The sequence below is a fragment of the Bubalus kerabau genome, chromosome 22 (genome assembly GCF_029407905.1).
Source record: "Bubalus kerabau isolate K-KA32 ecotype Philippines breed swamp buffalo chromosome 22, PCC_UOA_SB_1v2, whole genome shotgun sequence".
NCBI lineage: Eukaryota > Metazoa > Chordata > Mammalia > Artiodactyla > Bovidae > Bubalus > Bubalus kerabau.
The window spans coordinates 42349166-42355487 of NC_073645.1; the positions used below are offsets into that span (position 1 = coordinate 42349166).

The 6322-nt window shown below is 43.7% G+C and overlaps 1 long non-coding RNA gene across 1 annotated transcript; it reads right to left on the reverse strand.

Annotated features, from left to right (window-relative positions):
* Positions 1 to 212: 212 nt before the first annotated feature.
* On the reverse strand, positions 213 to 5676 carry LOC129636464 (uncharacterized). The gene is made up of 3 exons (XR_008706941.1): positions 5591 to 5676; positions 4077 to 4268; positions 213 to 430 (listed from the first exon to the last, which is right to left on the reverse strand). It is a non-coding gene; the product is annotated as an uncharacterized LOC129636464 (long non-coding RNA).
* Between the last annotated feature and the right edge of the window lie 646 nt (positions 5677 to 6322).

The window sequence follows — 6322 nt, forward strand, 5'->3', positions numbered from 1 at the left end:
ATTGAGGACTAGGCTTGCTGCCTAGTGAAAGTGGAAGAGGAGAGTGGAAAATCTGGCTTAAAATTTTACATTCAAAAAATCAATGGCAGTGATGGGACCAGATCATGGCATCTAGTCCCATCACTTCATGGCAAATAGATGGGGAAACAATGGAAACAGTGAGTGATTTTATTTTCTCGGGCCTCCCAAATCACTGAAGATGGTGATTGCAGCCATGAAATTAAATGATGCTTACTCCTTGGAAGAAAAGCTATGACCAACCTAGAGTGCATATTAAAAAGCAGAGACATTACTTTACTGACAAAGGTCCGTCTATGTGAGAGTTGGACCATAAAGAAAGCTGAGTGCCGAAGAACTGATGCTTTTGAACTCTGGTGTTTGAGAAGAATCTTGAGTCCCTTGGACAGCCAGAAGATCCAACCAGTCCATCCTAAAGGAAATCAATGTTGAATATTCATTGGAAGGACTGATGTTGAAGTTGAGGCTCCAATACTTTGGCCACCTGATGCGAAGAGCTGACTCATTGGAAAATACCCTGATGCTGGGAAAGATTTAGGACAGGAGGAGAAGGGGATGACAGAGGATGAGATGGCTGGATGACATCATTGACTCGATGGACATGAGTTTGAGTAGGCTCCAGGAGTCGGTGATGGACAGGGAGGCCTGGTGTGTTGCGGTCCATGGGGTCGCAAAGAGTCGGGCATGACTGAGTGACTGACCTGACTGAAGCTTGCTGCCTCTTGTAAATCTGATTGAAAGGACGTGTAAGACCAGGAGACAATGTCCTCAGAGAGACTTGATTCTCATAAATGTCTCTACTTCACATTTCTCTGACAGGCGCATGGGAATTGGACTGAGTTTGCTGACCATAATGACCAGAGGTCTCAGTTCTCCTTCAGAACTCCACTCTTATCACTAATTGTTAGAGAAATGCAAATCAGAGCTACACTGAGTCGAAACTAAAAAACTTACATTGGTCAGAATGGCCATCATCAAAAATTCTACAAACAGTAAATGCTGCAGAGGGCGTACAGAAAAGGGAACCCTCCAACACTGTTGGTGGAAATTGGTACAGACACTATGGAGAACAATATGCTGCTGCTGCTAAGTTGCTTCAGTTGTGTCCAACTCTTTTGCCACCTCATGGACCGTAGCCCACCAGGCTCCTCTGTCCATGGGATTCTCCAGGCAAGAATATTGGAGTGGGTTGCCATTTCCTTCTCTAGGAGAACAATATGGAGGTTCCTTTAAAAAAAAAACTAAAAATAGTACTACCGTATGATCCAGCAATCCTATTCCTGGGCATATATCCAGAGAAAACCATAATCCAAAAAGATACATGAACCCCAATGTTCATTGCAGCACTATTTACAATAGCCAAGACATGGAAGCAGTCTAATTGTCTGCTGACAGAGGAATGGATAAAGACAACTTGCTACATATATCTAATGGGCCACACTTTGAGAACCACTGGTCCAAGGCAAGAAGGTGTAGAATTATAGCATATATGTGGAAACCAGTAGTTTGGCCATCTGGGTTCCAGTGAAAGATTTGTGCAAACCTGGGAATTCATGGAGATGAGACTAAAAAGGTAGTTCAGAGCCATGTGCATTCCTGTCACCTTAAATTAATAGTTTCATAATTAAAACAAAATCAAGGTACCATGTACAATCCTAGGGGGAAATTTCAGCTAATATGCCTGATGAGAAAAATGTGTTATTCCCTAGGGTAGATTGCATTATTGACCCCAACTCTTTATTTTTTGTCTGTGCTATTTGTGGGATCTTAGTTTCTTGACCAAGGATGGAACTCATGCTTTCTGCAGTGAGTGTGGAGTCCTAACCACTGGACTGTCAGGGAATTCCCACTTGACCCCAACTCTTGCCTCACCTGTATCCATGCCCTTTGCCATGTGACCTTGAATTTCTTCCTTGAAGGTGCAACACATTTCCCTGCCCTTGGATACTGCGTTTAGCTATGTGCTTTGGTTTGGCCAAGAGAATGAGGCAGAAGTGACAGTGCCGAGTCTGTACCTAGGCCAAGTGACCTTGGGTTTCCACTTAATCTCTTTGGCCAAGGCCAAAGAGAAAACTGTGCCTGGACTGGAAGACTGGTCCAAGGAGCATGAGACACACACGTGGAGCAGAGCCATGTCAGTTAAGTACAGACTAGACTAGTCATTCCCCCAACCCCTAGCTGTGTAAGCAAATAATAGCTGTTATTGTTTCAGACACTGAGTTTTGGGATGGTTTGTTTACTCAGCAATAATTTATTGATGCTTCCTCTTTAAAACATGTATGTGATTTGAATGTATTCTTTTAGGCTACCTTATCAAAATATCAAATTTGTTCTTTCTCTTTGTATAAAAGAACCTTACATTTGTTATGCTTGCAAATTTGCTGATAGTCTTCCGTGAAATATCAAGTACATCACCCAGACAATTCTTTTATAAGAGAGTCTGCTGAAATTGCTGGGCTTTTTTTCACATCTTCCTCTGTGGTTTTCTTGATTTCAGGCTCAGGAAGAGCCCCCTCATTGGCTGGGACTTATTCTTGACAGATCTAATGAGCAGTGCATTATGTTGTCAGCTCATTGATTAAGAGTGTCTTCAGTGTGAGAGAAGATCATTGTCATGGAAATTTCCCTGATCCTGGCTATCTTTCCTAATAAACTGGGTGCAAAAGAAAACCTACACTTGAGAACAAACAGAGCTGTTAAACTAAACAGTGGTTCCAGCCAAATAGTGGTTTAACATTTATAAAACACTGCACCTTAGTTTTTCATAAATACCATTGAGTTGATTTATAGTTGGAGCCTTGGTTTGTATCCTAATGTTGGTTTCAGAGATCAGAGTGTTACACCAGGTAGAAACCCAGTTTGTTGCCTGTTAGAGACAGCTGCTGCTGCTGCTAAGTCACTTGACTTAGTCCAACTCTGTGCGGACCCTTAGACAGCAACCCACAGTGGGTTGCCATTTCCTTCTCCAATGCATGAAAATGAAAAGTGAAAGTGAAGTCGCTCAGTCGTGTCCGACTCTTCGAGACTCCATGGACTGTAGCCCACAAGGCTCCTCCATCCATGGGATTCTCCAGGCAAGAGTACTGGATTGGGTTGCCATTGCCTTCTCCACAGCAGAGGGCTCCTTAGGGCTTATTGGGCAATGTGGCTCATTCTGGAAGCTAAAAGACCTTGATTCATTCTCTGTCCTGGCACACAAATGTCTGTAGTCTGATCTTTTCCAGGAGTGGTTATGCCTTGGTGAAAAGATCTGTGTAGTCAAAGCTATGGTTTTTCTAGTAGTCATGTACGAATATGAGACTTGGATCATAAAGAAGGCTGAGCACTAAAGAACTGATGCTTTCGAATTGTGGTGCTGGAGAAGACTCTTGAGAGTCCCTCGGACAGCAAGGAGATGAAACCAGTCAATCCTAAAGGAAAGCAACACTGAATACTCATTGGAAGGACTGATGTTGAAGCTGAAGCTCCAATACTTTGGCCACCTGATGTGAAGAGCCGATTCATTGGAAAAGACCCTGATGATGGGAAAGATTGAAGGCAGGAGGAGAAGGGGATGACAGAGGATGAAATGGTTGGATGGCATCACTAATTCAATGGACATGAGTCTGAGCAAACTCTGGGAGACAGTGAAGGACAGGGAAGCCTGATGTGCTGCAATCTATGGGATTGCAGAGTCGGACATAACTTAGCGACCGAACAACAAATTATATGGGCTCCAAGCATCTCAAGGCAGCTGAGCCTTTGGAGTTGTGACCCTCACAGATTTTTCTTTATCAAAGTGACTTCTGGGTCCAAGTGTCCAGCCACACAATTATCTGCCTTGTAGGCTCCTCTTGAACCTTCCTCAACTCTATTTCATAAGGGTATATTTCTGTTCCCTCTCATGGAGAAATGTCAGGAAAACATGACTGTTCTCTACACTGATACTTAAAGTGTGGATAAGAGTCACCTAGAGAGCTTGTTAAATCACAAATTCCTGGCCTTATCCCACAGATGCAGTTTGTTTGGGGTGCAGCTTGAGAATTTGTATTGCTAATGAGTTCCTAGGTGATACTTACGTGCATGGTCTGTAGCTGTTGTGTTTGTTCAGTCGCTCAGTTGTGTCCGTTTCTTTGTGACCCCACAGACTGTAGCCTGCCAGGCTCCTCCGTCCATGGGATTTCCCAGGCAAGAATATTGGAGTGAGTTGCCGTTTCTTTCTCCAGGGGGTCTTCCCAACCCAGGGATCAAACCTGTGTCTCTTGGGTCTCCTGCATTGGCAGGTGGATTCTTTACCACTGAGCCCCTTGGGAAGCAATGGTCTGCAGACCTTACTTCAAATAGTACACTTCCATCTGCCTTCTGAATTCTTATCCCAAATTCCTTCTCATTCAGTTCTCTGAGCCATTTCCTTCCCATGCTTATAGGTTTTTATCATCCAAACCCATTTCTGTTGGAGGAAGCTCTAACTCTGCTGACTAACTTCCAACAGACTCTGGGTCAGTTCTCTTAGCAAGCATCAGCGGGGTAACGGCCTCCATGGTAAGCATTTTTCTTCTCTGTGCAAAAGCCACCAGTCAGGGCACACCTGAAGCCTTCTTCCCTCCCTCCCCCCCACTATAAAGCCTTCCCACACATTTGCCTATTTTTTGAGTTTCTGCCAAATGCAAGTGATGATGGCTACAAGCTCTGAATGAACAGTCTTTGCTTTTCTCATTTGGTTGATCTTCACGTATTTATACCTAAGTTATAGTTTCCACATAATAAAAAGTACCCATTTGAAGCATACCTTCTATTTTGCTACATAACTACCATTCCCATTAAGATATAGAACATTTTGATCACTCCAAAGAGTTCCCTTGTGCCTCTTTGAGATCAATCCCCACCCTCCTCTACAGCTCCGGGCAAGCACTGATATGTTTTCTGTCACTGTAATTCTGAATGCAGTTTTTTTTTTTTTTAAGTATTTATTTATTTTGCCTGCCCTGGGTCTCAGTTGAGACTTGCGGGGTCTTCGTTGTGGCAGGCATGTGGGATCTAGATCCCTGACCAGGGACCAGACCAGGGGCTCCCTGCACTGGGAGTGAGGAATCTTAACCACTGGACCACCTGGGAAGTACCCTGAATGCAGTTCTTTGATAAATCTCCCTCGTCGTGTCCCCCACCCCCGCCTCAACCCCTACCAATTCCTGCTTGGTTTTTCTCTTCTCCACTTTGAAATTTTCTATGGCTTTTGGGGTGAATCTCACTTTCTCAGGACTCTTGTGGGTAGATGTTCTCAGTTCTGATTTTTACTGCTCTAACTCTATCTGCTATCTTCCTGGGCTTAAAAAATTTATTACCTTTAGATGGCCTTTCTTGCTCTCCTTTCTTGCTATTGTGGTTTTATTGTTCAAATAAAAAATCTGTAACCTGTCAAAATCAGTGGGGATATAAACAAGAAATTGTCTTTATTTTTTTCCATCATTGCCTCTAGCCATACCTTGTCAGTTTCTTCTTTCCTGCCCTTTAATAAAATCTTGGGCAAATTCCTTAACTTCCTTTCAGCTTGTCTCGTCCTGGGTAGAACTTTATAGTTGCTTTAAGCTCTTACCTCTCCTCCATCCTGTGGCTCCAGGGACCTGTCGTGTTGTGGGGCTGGAAACTTAGTCCGCTCAGGAAGTACAGTTTCCTTTCTCCACATAGGGCTCTTCCTGAATTGAGATCAGGGAGTGAAACTGAGTCCCTCTAAAACTGAGTTCCTCTGCTGAGTTTATGATTAACTTCTCTATCCAAAATTGTATTCTCTTTCTTGTCCAGCACGTGTTTTCCTCAAAATTGAGGAATATCAAAGAAAGGGGGAAGTTGAAAGCAAGCAGGACCCTGTGGGGGGGCATGAAAGCCTTTCCATGTTTTCCATGTCTTGCTTGTAGGAAAAAGGTTTCAGCCTCCTAGACCTTCCCTGAGTTCCAAAGGGCAGATTCACAGTTATTTTAGTCCTAATTAGAGGAGTGAGGGAACGCAAGAACAAAGAAAAGGGAGTCAAGAAAGACTAGTGCCACGACTTGGTGGGGTTCTGGTTTCTCCTCAAGGGATGTACATAACAATGAGAAAAGCAATAGTGTCCTTAGCGCCTGGGCCAGGCTAGACCTGGGTTATTTAGTCCAGTAACTGGATGTAACTTAACCGGGACAAAATGTCAGTTTAAGAAAAAATAATTTACCCTTTGGAACTCAGGGAAGGTCTAGGAGGCTGAAGCCTCTTTCCTACAAACAAGAAACAAGGGACACAGAAAGAATTTGTACCTGGGAGGGTCCCACAGGGTCCTGCTCAGTTTCATGGTTGG